Genomic DNA, 13,608 nt, shown 5'->3' with positions numbered 1-13,608 from the left:
TTGCCAATTTCTATTGAATTATTTCACGGTTAATCAAAGAGAATATATGTACACAAAGATCGAAGGAAGGCATAATCTATTGTATCCAAACCTTGACCTTGACCCTTTTCCTCGCGCCAAGGATACGTTGGATACGAGCAAGTGGTTCCTTATCAATTCTTCCCATCGTTCCTGCTCTCCTGGGATAGAGAGGTCACACGGTACCCTTACCTACATTCCCATGGGATAACGCGGAGAAGGCAACGGGGATGCGTTTGTACGCGAGGCTGAAGACGATCCAGAGGGGATATACGTAGAACGTGATATCAGGATTACAGATCCTTGCAAGCGGTTCGATCCCCTCCCTTTTATCCTTTGCGTAACCGAACACGTGTATCTGCCACCGAGAAAATGTTTTTAAGTCGACGAACTTGAATTAATATATATATATATATATATATAAAATGATAATAGTCGAAATTATTTTTAACAATTCTGAAGAAAATATTTAACAAATAAAAAGATAAAAATCGAAAACAGGATGGATCTGTTAAACGTGAATGTTTTAATGTTTTAAATTGTTTCCTAGAGATTCTTATAATATTTCGTTTAATAGAATGAGATAGAATATTAATAATCCTTCTTTACGTTATTTATTCTCGTTCAACAACAAGGAAGAAGGAGAGTTTAAAAGGAAACGAAGATAAAAATTCTCGAAGAAAATCTTTTATGATATTCATATAAATAATTCGAAAGATTATTCAGAATGGATATTAATATTCCTTTACAAGGATTGATTATCAGGAATCTTGGAAGATAGTCGCGGGCGAACTTCCCATTGTCCTTATGAGCTCCTGATATCAAAACTCCTTACGCTCCGTTTAAATCCAGGATAGCTCAAGCTTGATCCTGCAGACGTTCAGCTTCCTCCTTTCCGCTCCATCGGTAAGGTTGCACGCCCCCACCTATGGAATCCTGATACGGAAAGCCCTTCGATTTCAACCGAAACAGGATCACCCAATCGTAGCAGCTTTTTGATTTTCTTTTTGCAATCATCCTTAAAAAAAAAAAAAATGAAGGTACTCTCCCCTCCCCTTCTTCCCTCCCCTCCTTCAAAATTTCCTCGAACAACAAAGCATGGTTCTTCTCCGAGGATCGATGAAACACGGTTCTTTAACGGTAATAAGTCGACTCGTCCTTCGAATTAATCCTCCTCAGAGCAGATCGAAATAATCTGAGATTAAGCAGAAAGAATTGTATATATATGTGTGTGTGTATATATATATATATGTATATATTCTAGCACTATTTCGAAGAGAGAGAGAAAGAGAGAGAGAGAGAGGATGTTTCTTTCTTTCGCGAGGAAAGTGAAAGAAAAAAAAAGAAAAAAGAAAAAGGTCGGGGAACACGATCTTAATTCCATGGGACCTCCACAAATCTCGATCTTCCTGCTTAGCCGAGTCGTACCCCCTCGAATCTGAAGGGAAGGGGAGGAAATAATTTCCCTGGGTCGACCTGGTTAAGATTCATAATTTACGATCTTGGAAATAATCCACGCCGTTCTATAATACACACACACATATATATATATATATAAGGTTGCGTGAGGAAAGATATTGTGTGTGTACGCGCGCGCGTGTGTGTGTGTGTATGAAAAAAAAAAGGAAAAAAAGAGAGAGCGGAGGTAGGACTTATCCTTTGATCCAGGATTTATTTAACTACGGTCCCAGCGCGAGCTTATCCCGGGGGAGGTTTTAGCCATCGAGGGGCCACGCTATTGATTTTTAGCTCGAGGATTAAAAGCGCACTTCCGTGATGCTGTGTGCACAAGACAAGCTGTGTGCGTGTGCGTTACAAAATAATCATCGAATCGCGAGCGAGCGGTGGAAAAAAGATAGATGGATAGAATAATAATAATAATAATAATATCATGAATATTATTACCAGGTATTTTTGTATAACGCGTATATGGTATTGCTTGGTATAATTTTATTCGCGATTTTGGTGCGAGGATTGAATAGGAGATGCGCGGAGATAAATGCTATTTTAACGAAAGGATATATTCTTCTCAAAGGAACGCTTGTCGATAAAATTATTACTATTATTATTATATCGATATAATATGGGGTATAAGAAAATATATATATATATATATATGTATCTTTTTATCTCGTTGAAATTTCGATCAATCGACGAATTAAATGGTTACGAAGTTGCTTACTTAAAAGAAGCTACTCGATCGATAAGTCAGTTGCGGAAAGTGTGACTTACCGTTCGATCGAGCATTCGATCGAAGTAACGTGTGCGGATGACGTGTCTCCGTTATAAAAATTGTTACTTGTATTTGGATTTTGTAGGATTTAGCTTCGGCGTGTATTACTCGATTAAGGGAATAAGGAAAGATACTGGATCGGAGGAGATGACGTGCGGTATATATATCTCGGTCGTAAAAATTATTATATAGCTACGATAACGATCAGGAGTTTATCGTAATTTTAGAAACGAGGTCACCCACTGTACTATACACAATGGAATTTCACACTTTCACGATGATCCATCTAGCGATTGTTATCGCAATTATTATTCGAGTCGCGTTATCTCGTTCTTTTTTTTTTTTTTTTTTTCTTTATTTGTACATATTACGTACGAGATTACGATCCAAGATGCAAAAGCGAAAGATTTCTTCGCGGTGAATAGAAATAACCGATCGATTCCGTGCGTTTCGAGATTTTTCGAGTAGCTACGTGTAACCGACATGACTTTTTAATAAACCGTGGAAATAATACATGCGTAACCCGTAAAATCCATAACGAAACGGTGATTGTAATCTTTTTGCAATGAAAAATTCAATGCTTCCACTGGGTTTTTTGTGAAAAATAAAAGGTAAATCGATAAATCCTGGCTGGTCAATATCATCATTTTTCAAAATACCTTTTTTTTTTTTCTTCTTTTCTTTTTTTCCCCGATACACGTGTTTCAACGGGTCATTAACAACTTTAAAGATTGTAACAGTGATCGAATCCATTATATTCTAAAAATTAAAGGATCAAAGGAAAATAAAAAAAATTCAAATCGTTTAAATACCCTACCAGTTCGGTCCCTTTTCACGAAAATCACCGAATCTCTAGTACAAACAAATCCAAATCATCTACTGCCAATTTTCTTCACAACTTTTTACAAGATCGACATTTTCAAAAATCCCCCCTCGATTCCGGTGGATGTGAACGATCGTAAACGAGCAAAGGGCGGGCTCTTTTGAAAAAAAAAGAAAAACACGGCGGCTAATCTCGAGTCAGAAGCGGAACGAGGGAGGCGAGTTGGCAGCGAAACGGTTGTTAGCCGGTCGGATAAAGATAAGTGTCCGGACCCTTCTTCTTCTTCTTCTCCTTCCGATTGTGCCCCCCCTCCCCCCTCTCGTTCCTCTTGTTGCAAGATTAAAACCGGTGGCCGGTGACCCGTGACGATAACTCGAAGATATACACACATATATATATATATATACACACACATCCAGAGCCGTCCATGCATGCCCGCCTCCTCGCGTCTTTTTTATCAACCCCTTTTACCGCCCTCTTCAACGCGTTCTTACGCCTTACGCGGGATTTCCGATCCCGGTTCATTGCACTTTCGAGGCAGCGTCCAAGATAACGGGAGGCGAGAGGGTGGTGTGAAATTTGAAAGGGGAGGACTTTCCTTGAGTGATCCGATCGCTGGAAAAAAAAGCGATTAAAAATCGTATCTCGCTTACTTGCACGTATCGCGTATCTATAATTAACCATAACGGTGTCCCGAATAAAAACTCGTATGCTTTATTGCTACTACGAGTGTATCGAAAGTTCGCTTGACTGGTTAGTAAATAAAACGTAAAGTAAAGAGAAGCCTCTTTCCAGAGAAAAGTTTTCTTCTTTTTCATTCTTATCGTAACTATATATATAAATGTGTGTGTACTTGAAGTCGTGAATGGATAAATGAAAAAGTATATATAAAACAACAAATGAATGAGATAAATACACGTCGAGCTAACTGAAGTAGGTAATTGGTCGCGTGGCGCTAGAGTCGCTCAACTATCCGTTACCAACCGTGCAATACCGAAAAGCGCATGATAATAGAAGAAAATGCTTCTATTCGAACAGAAGTATCTATGCCCAGAAATATCTAGTTTCAGTAGTTTTCTTCGAGTTCGACGAACTTTTAAAAATTCAAAATAAAAACTTATCCACGTAATACACACACATATATATATACACACACAATGCATAAATAAATCGCGAAGAACGATGGTATACGAAAAAGATACGACTCCAACGTTCGGTTATCGGTTAATTAAAATTCTTTGCAGGGGCGCAAGGCGTCCTGGCGACGGTCAGGTGCACTGTCGCGGACGGTTATGGCCGTGAGCGAATAACGTGTGCGTCCCTGCGAGCACGAGCTGTGTAAATCGTATTAGGGATTATTGCACGATCAAAAATATCCCCGTAGGATAATCCTGGAAGGTGGGAGCGATGTGTGAGTGGCATTAACTCACGTGTACACCATGATGCGTGTAGACGTGTATATATATATATGTCTCTCTCTTTCTCTCTCTCTCTCCACGTTTTCCACCGGTTGCTGGTTGAACGTTGGTGTGAGTGAGTGAGCCACCACATCGGCCTCCGCGAAAATCCACGCCTCTGCATCCTGTTTTCGATTTATCTTTCTCCTCTTTCATGCTCACCACATCACCAGGGGCCAGGTGATGTCATCGATGGCTCTCCCTCTCCCCTCCCCTCTCCCCCTCCCTTCCTTAATCGCGATTTAAAGCGTTTGTCCCACGGATATCCGCCCGTTGGATTGGATTATTCCGTCCAACGTTGAGGACGAGGTGACGAGCGATTCGGAAATTCTGTTGGTCGTCGAAGCGTTGGACGAGAGCAGAGATTATTATTTAAAAATTTATCAACACCACCCCTCTCCTCTCTCTCTTCCTTCTCGTCCCGAGCAGTTGAATTTTTCGCGTCGCTTTTTTTATTAATTAATTGCTTACGAGGAAAATGGCGGATCCGTTGCCAGTCTCCCGTCGGGGGGAGGGGTCGAAACAAACATTCGACGGCGTCGGCTGTCGGGGTTGTGGATGCTCTCGCGAACAGGAACTAGATCTCGACGGGAGCGCACATCCAGGTGAATGCATAATGTGTAATCCTTTGGGTATGCGGGCTGGCCGTCTTAGGCTAATCTTGTTAGGCGTTCTAAGCCTTCGGCTGACCCTGCCGCCCGGCTACTTTTAATCCCACGGCTACAAGCAGTAAGATTTTGCATAAGAAAGAAATAGGATTGCCATGCCCCTGTTAGAAGGTGACGAGCCGTTTTCCGTCTTCTTTCGCGCGTTTCGAGACCACGCGTCGCGTTAAGGAAGGAAAGGTGAAGAGGAGAGGAATTTTTGTGGAAACGTTCTCTCTGCATCTCTTTTTCGTATGTGGGGTATAAATTTTCACCGGAGGGAAAATTTGTCGTGGCAACGGTGATGGCCAGTTTCGACGATACTTTATTCTGTATTCATAAAATCGAGTGAGTAGATAAAAGGTTTTTCATCTTGAAGAACATTAGAATTAGTGCTTGGAAATTTTTGTTCATGTGTATGTACTGTTGGTAGTTTTTAATATATAGGCTTTCCAATTATAAAATTTAATCGAAGATAATTGGACGATATATATATATACGTGTTCTAAAGTCTTGGAAAATAACTCAGAAATATCCAGGAATAAATTAAAATAGCCCTAACTCTAATAATGAAGTGATATTTTTTTATATACATATATTCCAAAAATTGTAAATTCATATTCTCAAAAATCTTCTCAAATATTTTCAAATTTTCTCTCTTTAATTTAACACAACGGACGATATATCAATATATATATACATATATGTTCTAAATTCTTGGAAAATAATTCAGAAATATTTAGGAATAAATTAAAATATCCCTAATTCTAATAATCACGCGATACTTGTTTATATACACAGAAAAATTGCAAATTAAATTATATTCCATAAAAAAATTGTAAATCTATAATTTCAAAAATTTTCTCAAATTTTCTCTCTTTAATTTAACACAATGGACGATATATCAATATATATATACATATGTTCTAAATTCTTCGAAAATAATTCAGAAATATTTAGGAATAAATTAAAATATCCCTAATTCTAATAATCACGCAATATTTTTTTATATATTCCACAGAAAAATTGCAAATCCATATTCTCAAAAATTTTCTCAAATATTCTCAAATTTTCTTTCTTTAATTTAATGAACGATATATCAATATATATATGCATATGTTCTAAATTCTTCGAAAATAATTCAGAAATATTTAGGAATAAATTAAAATATCCCTAATTCTAATAATCACGCGATATATATATATATATATCCACAGAAAAATTACAAATTCATATTCTCAGATTTTCTCTCCTTCCTTTTCTTTAAACTACGAAAGGGAGGCAAGGGGTTGAATCCCTTAAGATCCGACGATAAATAATAATCTCCACGAAGGAAGGAATCACACGCGGCTGCTACCGTTGTATCGTATATAATGACAAAGTGCTTTTTAGCCATCGTAAGAGAGATTCGAGGGGGATTCCCTTATCTTCCCTGGTCGAGCACGACTTTATTTCGAGGCGAGATACGCCTCTCTCTCTCTCTCTCTCTCTCTGCCTTTTAACGTCTTTTCTCTCCGCGGTTTGATTAAGAGAGCCGAGGAGCCTCGACAAAGCGTCCCGTGGCGAGAACGCGCGCGCGCGAGAGGGAGGGAGAGATAGTGCGCTCGGAGTAATTGCCGCCTTATGGCTGTCACCTCGTCAAAAGTCAGATTATCCAAGGAGGGGGAACCCCGTGGATGACAATTAAAAGAAATGGAGGCAAGATCGTTGGAAGAAAAATCGATGAAAGTAATTTGGATGGATTTTTTTTTTTTTCGTCTGTCTGTAAATTTTGCTCCCTCCGAGTTTGAAAAGAAATAGTTGCACGATATGGAAGATGAGAGAAGAAAAATTGTTTAAAAATTGGTTTATTAAAAGGCGAGACTTGGACTGGTTGCGATTTTGGAAAGGAAGAAGAGGGTGGGGGAGGGGGGAAAAATGGTAAGATAAGAATTTTCCTTAGGCGGATACCACCGATACCAAGGGGCAATGATGGTAGGAGTAAGTGGTGGTTTTGGCAAGGGGGATGTTCTGATGCGATTTCACGCTGGATTTGCCTAAGATCTCCGCTAAGGAGCCCTTTAACCCTCCCCTTTTACCCTCTCCTCCTCCTCCTCCCAGCCTTCACCCTTCCATCACCGATTCGATGCTCGTGGCTCCCGTCTCGGCTTCGAGCTCTCCCCCCCCTCCATTTCTCTCGCCGACCTTAGCTCCCGCTCGAGACCCCATCCCCTTAAGATTACGTGCCTTAGCACAATGTCGCATGAAACGCCTTCATTGTTTAAAAGAAGCGGAGAGGAACCGTTGTGTTTCAATTATAACCCTTTCAATGTGGTGGCATATGGAAATCGTGTTCGAAGGATTTATCACGGCGATAAAAGTGGATAAAAGTGGAATAAAAAGAAAAGCGATTTGCGTTTCGCGCTCTTATTAAGATTTTTTTTCTAATTTTTCGATCTTATAGAATTTGGAAGCTTATTGGTTTCGTAAGTGTCATTGGAAATAAGCGTCGAACCAATGAGAAGCCTAGAGATTGTACGTTTATAAATGTACGATAGATTTATTGTAGGAAATACTATTAATCATAATCAAGTTCGATTCGGTAATTCAATTACTCGATCGAGTCGTTATTAATATAATTCCTTTATCTTGTTGACTCGTAATTTTGCATCGGTAGAGGTAAGGTTCTTTCTTTAATGATCATTCAAACACGACTCTGATATCAAATACATCGTAACGCGAGGACTGTACTTTTTCCATAATAATACGATAACACGATTAATAGAATAATGTTGTAAGTTACAAACGCGATATAAATTAATTCCTCTCCAAAAAAAAAGGGGAATAAAAGGAAGGAAGGAAGGAAAGGAGCGAGGAAGTAGCTCGAAGCGTCATTAAAGAAATTAAAACTCGTATGGAAACGCTTTCTAACCTCTCTCACTCTTTCTCTTTTCGCTCCTTTGGTTTTTCCCTCCGCGCGGCCGGTAAGGAAGGAACCTCCGCTTTCGATACACCCGATCGTCTTTGAATCTTAACCTCAAACCTCTGATCGATCTCTCTAAATATTTCAAATCGTCCGAGCACAGGCAAATCCAAAGTGTTCGACGAGAAAGGAGAAGGAGGAGGAGGAGGAGGAGTATTCAGGTTTTGCCCCCGAAACCCTCTTGGATTAAGATCCATTCGTGTGTTGCTCGTGTATACATATATATATATATATCCTTGTTTTAAGGAGATGTAGTAAAGCAAGATAGGTTTCGATTGTGTGTGTATCCTGATTTGTGCCCCGGTATATATACCTCTCTCTCTCTCTCTCTCTCTGCGCGCGTGTATGCAAACCCTTATGGCTTAAGCTAAGGCTAAGGCCGAGGCTCTCCCGTGGGATTACTACGTCATTCTGCAGGACTCTCCGGTCGCCGGAAGGATCAGCTCTCTTCCTTCTGAGGATTTCGGATGGAGGACTCCATCCCGTTTCTAAATCAGGTTGTCAGCCACAGGGCTGGATCATTTCTCCCGCCTTTTCCTTCCCACCTCTTTCCTCCAGCCGATCCTCGATAATTTTCCTCCCTATTTTCTCTTCTTCGAGAAGAGATCGATTCCTACTGCAAATTTTAAAATTGATCAGAATTAGGAGAATTATCATATGAACAAACAAAAAAACGGAAAAAACAAGTTCGAGGAAAGTACACGTCCGATCGAGGAGATCGAATAATCCATCCATCGTAATAGACGAGCACGAGGGGAGGAGGGGGAGGGGCCTGTCCTTGGTGCCACTTAAATCATCCCCCCAATGAGTTGCCGCTTACAATAACTCGTTACCGAAAATCCAAATTAAGCTCCTTAGTTGAGAAATTTACGAGACGTTCCCCCCCTCTCTTCTCCAGGATATCCACTCCCCCCCTCCTCCCCCTTTTCTTCTGTCTCGACAACTTTCGCCTTCTCCTTCCTTTTCCTTCCTTTCCCGTAACAGTTTACCCGAAGTAATTTTAATCCGGTCGAGCGTGCGCCTGTATATATATACACACACACACACACATGCACATATAAATATATAGTTACCCGCGAAATCGTACGAGGCCTCTCCTCCTCGTTGCCAGATGTTGGAAAAACAAACTCGGCGAGGAGAGGAGGGGGAAGAGAAAGAGAAGGAGGAAGCGAGTTGTGTGCAAAAGCGTTGTACAGGTGTTATGTATAGTATGTGTATTATATATATACTCGTACATATATATATATATATATATGTACATGCAAACAGTGGTGTGTGGAAAGAGGGAGATGGAGGGGAGGCTCGTCTTGTATAAGAGCTTACGGTGTAAGCGTCTTAGGCCAAGTTTTCACCCTTGCTTTCGTTCCACGCGTGCGGGGAGGGGAGAGGAGCGGAGGAGGGAGCGATCCGTTCTCCTCGAGCGAGATTCGGAAGCGGATCGACGCGTTCGATTAGGGAAAATAGGGGGGGGGGAGATTCCAGAAATTTTTCCTTTATTTTTCTTTTTTTTTTTTTTTTATAATAACATCAATCCAGCAGTTATTACACGTGGATGTCGGGGATTTTATTTATTTGATTCTCGATGCAAGGAGAGTTTAAGGATGAGAAAAAGTGTGAAGGAGGAGAAGGGGGCGGCCTGTTGCTGTTCCTTTCGAGTATTTCGAGGGGAAAGTATTTCGTTTTCAGGGAGGGGGGAGCGGAAAGAAGAATCGGTTAACGGTCAGATTTAGAAGGTTTCGTCGCGTGGCCGGTGATCTTATAAGCCACGCTAGCTGCGAGGTTATCTCATTACATCTTATCTGCTGCTTTCGCCCCAACGCGGGCTTAGCGTTGCTGCGGAGCTTAAATCGCACGCGAGCCCGCCGACTCCGACAGCCTTCGCCTGCACGCAAAATACTCTGCCGACGTCGAATCGACATCTTTCTCCCCCTCCCTCCTCTCCACGATTTTTATTACTTACCATTTTCATTCCTCGAATTTTACACGTAGAAACAATATTCGGATTTTTAACGGTGATTAACCGAGTGAAGAATGGTGTATGAAAAATTTTCGAACGAAATAGAAGAATATTTATTAATCGCAGAATCATCCAGGAAGGAATTTTCATCGACCCTGTTTAATGAAATTTTGCTAACTCCAGCGTGAAGAATAATATATATATATAAAGTAACGAAACTGAATATAATTTCGCACACAGAAAAATAATTCATTAACAACAGAAACGATAGTTTGGGAAAGAGAGAGCGAGAACGAAACTGAATATAATTTCGCACACAGAAAAATAATTCATTAACAACAGAAACGATAGTTTGTGAAAGAGAGAGCGAGAACGAAACTGAATATAATTTCGCACACAGAAAAATAATTCATTAACAACAGAAACGATAGTTTGTGAAAGAGAGAGCGAGAACGAAACTGAATATAATTTCGCACACAGAAAAATAATTCATTAACAACAGAAACGATACTTTGTGAAAGAGAGAGGGAGAGCGGTTGCAGCAGATAAAAACGTTTGGAAAGAGCGTTTATCTGCAAAGGCCGGCATCCGCCGGATCAGCTTCAGATACCGAAACCGCCCACACTTTCCTTCTCGGTTAAACTTCCACGAACGGAAGAGGAGAGATTCCTCGAACGGAACGTGCATTCTCCCGAAATTTCTTTCTGGGACGAGAGGAAAACACGAACGCTCGAACTTATCACCCCCTCCGGATCGAAGACTCGGTGGCACAGGTTGATTCGATTTCGAGAGATTAGGCAAAATCGCGTTGGATTACCGAGTCACCAAGACGGAGGGGAAACCTTAGGATCGAAGTCTCGGCCGTGCTCATCTACATACCTTTCCTCTTCCCGGATGTGGAACGCGTCACGAGCCCCTCTCCCCCTCTTTCCAGCAGAAAGGATTCTCTCTACTCCCAACCCAACTTTCTTTCGCCCAATTTTCACACGCCGAGTGTGTGAAGCTTTCCCATCCGATTTTCCCCAAATCTGTCCTTTCTCAAATATAATCAAGGGGCACACGTATGTATGTATATATATAGAGAGAGAAATATTGGGAGGAGAATTCTCTCGTTCCCCTTTCCTTAGCGCGCGACCAAGGCTGAAAAAGAGAAAAAGGAACCCCATTATCGCGTCGGGGTGACGAAAAATATGTTCCAACTTTTTATCTTGTATCTGCGCCGCCGACTTGGCAACGGGCGACGAGGAACGGTTGAATTATCGAGTTGGGAGGGGGGAGTTCGATTATTCTCCCCCCAGAAATGATGATAATAACGGTAATAACAATAATAATAATAATAATGATAATCCCGAGTTTTGTGTAAAAAGGTTCATCGAGAAAAAAAAATCGGGACGATGTTCAATTTCAGAGAGATTCTTCGTTGGTAATTTTATTTTCGATTAATAATCCAAAATGTGGAAGATTATTATTATTGTTGTTGTTATATATTTGCGTAAGACGGATACTTTCCGGAACAGGATTATCGTTATTTTTTTACAGCTCGTCGTTTGTATTTAAACCTTTTCGATGCGAAACTCGTTCCTCCTCGTCGATAAAAAAGGAAAAAATTTGATCGAAATAATTTGGAACGAGATAGATAGAGAAAGAGAGAGAATTTGGAAAATAGCGCGATTAATTCGGGGTAAAAGTATTATTAATAATAATAACGATATATATAGAGAGAGAGAAGAACGATCTTCCTCGACATTTCGAAAATGAAAATCGAATGGAAAATCTGAAAGGAAAGAGAGAGAAAAGTGTATCCGTATTTTCTTGTTCAAGGGGTTGTCTTTGGGATGAATCTTATCTCGTGGCGAGAACTGTCAAAGACGAAGCGGCCTGACGCTTCCGTCGTGTTTCCTTCGCAGTGTGAACGGGGAGATAACCGGAAGCCCGATAGGGGTCTGCACCAGAAATGAGAAATGTCTTTGCGGCTGCAGAGATTAAAGATTTTGCGGATGAGTTGCGGTTGACACTTTTTCTCTCCCTCCTCCTCCTCCTCCTTCTTTCTTTATCAGAACTCTTTTCGCACGCGGCTCGAAAACTTTTTATCCCGCGAAGTATCTAGAGCGAAGTTTCTCCAAATTCGTCCTCGATCGATTTTCCAACGAATCGGTAATTTTTAGGTTATGGAATCAAATGGACGATGACCGATTTCTCATCTTTCGAAAAGTTTTTATCGCGGAGAATATTTAAATTTTAAATTCTTGTTTTTGATTATTTTTTAAGGAATAATAATTTTCGAGATTAATCGATTTTTGAAAATTTTGGAATATCGATCGTTCTCCTTTTCGATTTTCTAACGAATAATAATTCCAGAATTTTCGATGTTTCGAAAATTTTGTATAGTTTGGAATGGTATTTCTCTAAATTTAATTAATTCTCGTTTTCGATCGAGTTAAATTTCGATCGAATCGTAATTAAAAAAGATCGAATCGATTTCTGATTTTTCGAAAACTTTTTATCGCGGGGAATATTTAAATTTTAAATTCTTGTTTTTGATTATTTTTTAAGGAATAATAATTTTCGAGATTAATCGATTTCTGAAAATTTTGGAATATCGATTTCTCCAAATTCATTTTCCAACGAATAATAATTTCAAAATTAATCAATCGATTTCGAAAATTTTGGAAATATCGATCATTTCCAACGAATAATAATTCCAAAATTAATCAATCGATTTCGAAAATTTTGGAAATATCGATCATTTCCAACGAATAATAATTCCAAAATTAATCAATCGATTTCGAAAATTTTGTACGAAATATCGATCATTTCTCCAAATTCATTTTCCAACGAATAATAACAATCAATCGATTAATTTTTTTTTTCGAAAACTTTGTACCATTGCACGAAATTACACGATCATTTCGAATGGAATTTAATCCCTCCATCATCTTCCAATATCCGTATATCCGTATCGGTTGGAAAATCTTTCGAAACACGTTTTTACGAATTATGCAAAAAAGAAATTTCCGAATACGAGGCAAATTTTCAACGATATATCCCAACGTTGATCGACTTGCTCGATATTAAATCGTAAACCGAACATACACACACACACACACACACATATATACATATATATATCAATGATGGCCGATGCTAAGGTGCTAAGTCTGCCTGTAAGATGGCCAACAAAGGATTTACTCTGGGTACGGTGGGCACGATATTAGGTATTAATGGCCTAAACTTCCATCTAATACGGTGGCCATAGGGGTCTGGGTTGCATAAGACAGGTCGCGTAGACAGGAGAGGGGAGGGGGAAGGTAGGAGGCTGCCGGCCAGTGGCCACCTTAATCCAGGGACGTATAGTTTTCATTAAGGTGCCCTCGCCCGTACAACACGTCTCTGTACGGGGATCAGCTGGTTTAAGGTAGGCTTCCAACTCCGCAGATTTGACCACGGACAGACCGTATTATGCGGTCTGTTTATTAGCGAGCCTTCCTTCCTTCCTTCCTCGCGAATCTGTAAT

General features: G+C 40.1%; 1 protein-coding gene and 1 long non-coding RNA gene across 3 annotated transcripts in view; one reads left to right on the top strand and one right to left on the bottom strand.

The window, feature by feature from the left end:
• LOC108001512 (homeobox protein dve-1) overlaps positions 1 to 13,608 on the top strand; it is a 45,525-nt gene that overhangs the window by 21,677 nt on the left and 10,240 nt on the right. The gene's annotated exons all lie outside the window — the stretch shown is intronic.
• Positions 693 to 5,152, bottom strand: LOC133666789 (uncharacterized). The gene is made up of 2 exons (XR_009831444.1): positions 5,003 to 5,152; positions 693 to 1,213 (listed from the first exon to the last, which is right to left on the bottom strand). It is a non-coding gene; the product is annotated as an uncharacterized LOC133666789 (long non-coding RNA).

Source organism: Apis cerana, linkage group LG10, assembly GCF_029169275.1.
Source record: "Apis cerana isolate GH-2021 linkage group LG10, AcerK_1.0, whole genome shotgun sequence".
Classification (NCBI taxonomy): Eukaryota; Metazoa; Arthropoda; class Insecta; order Hymenoptera; family Apidae; genus Apis; species Apis cerana.
The sequence above is the reverse complement of the archived record's forward strand: the minus strand, read 5'-3'. Positions and strand labels throughout refer to the sequence as shown.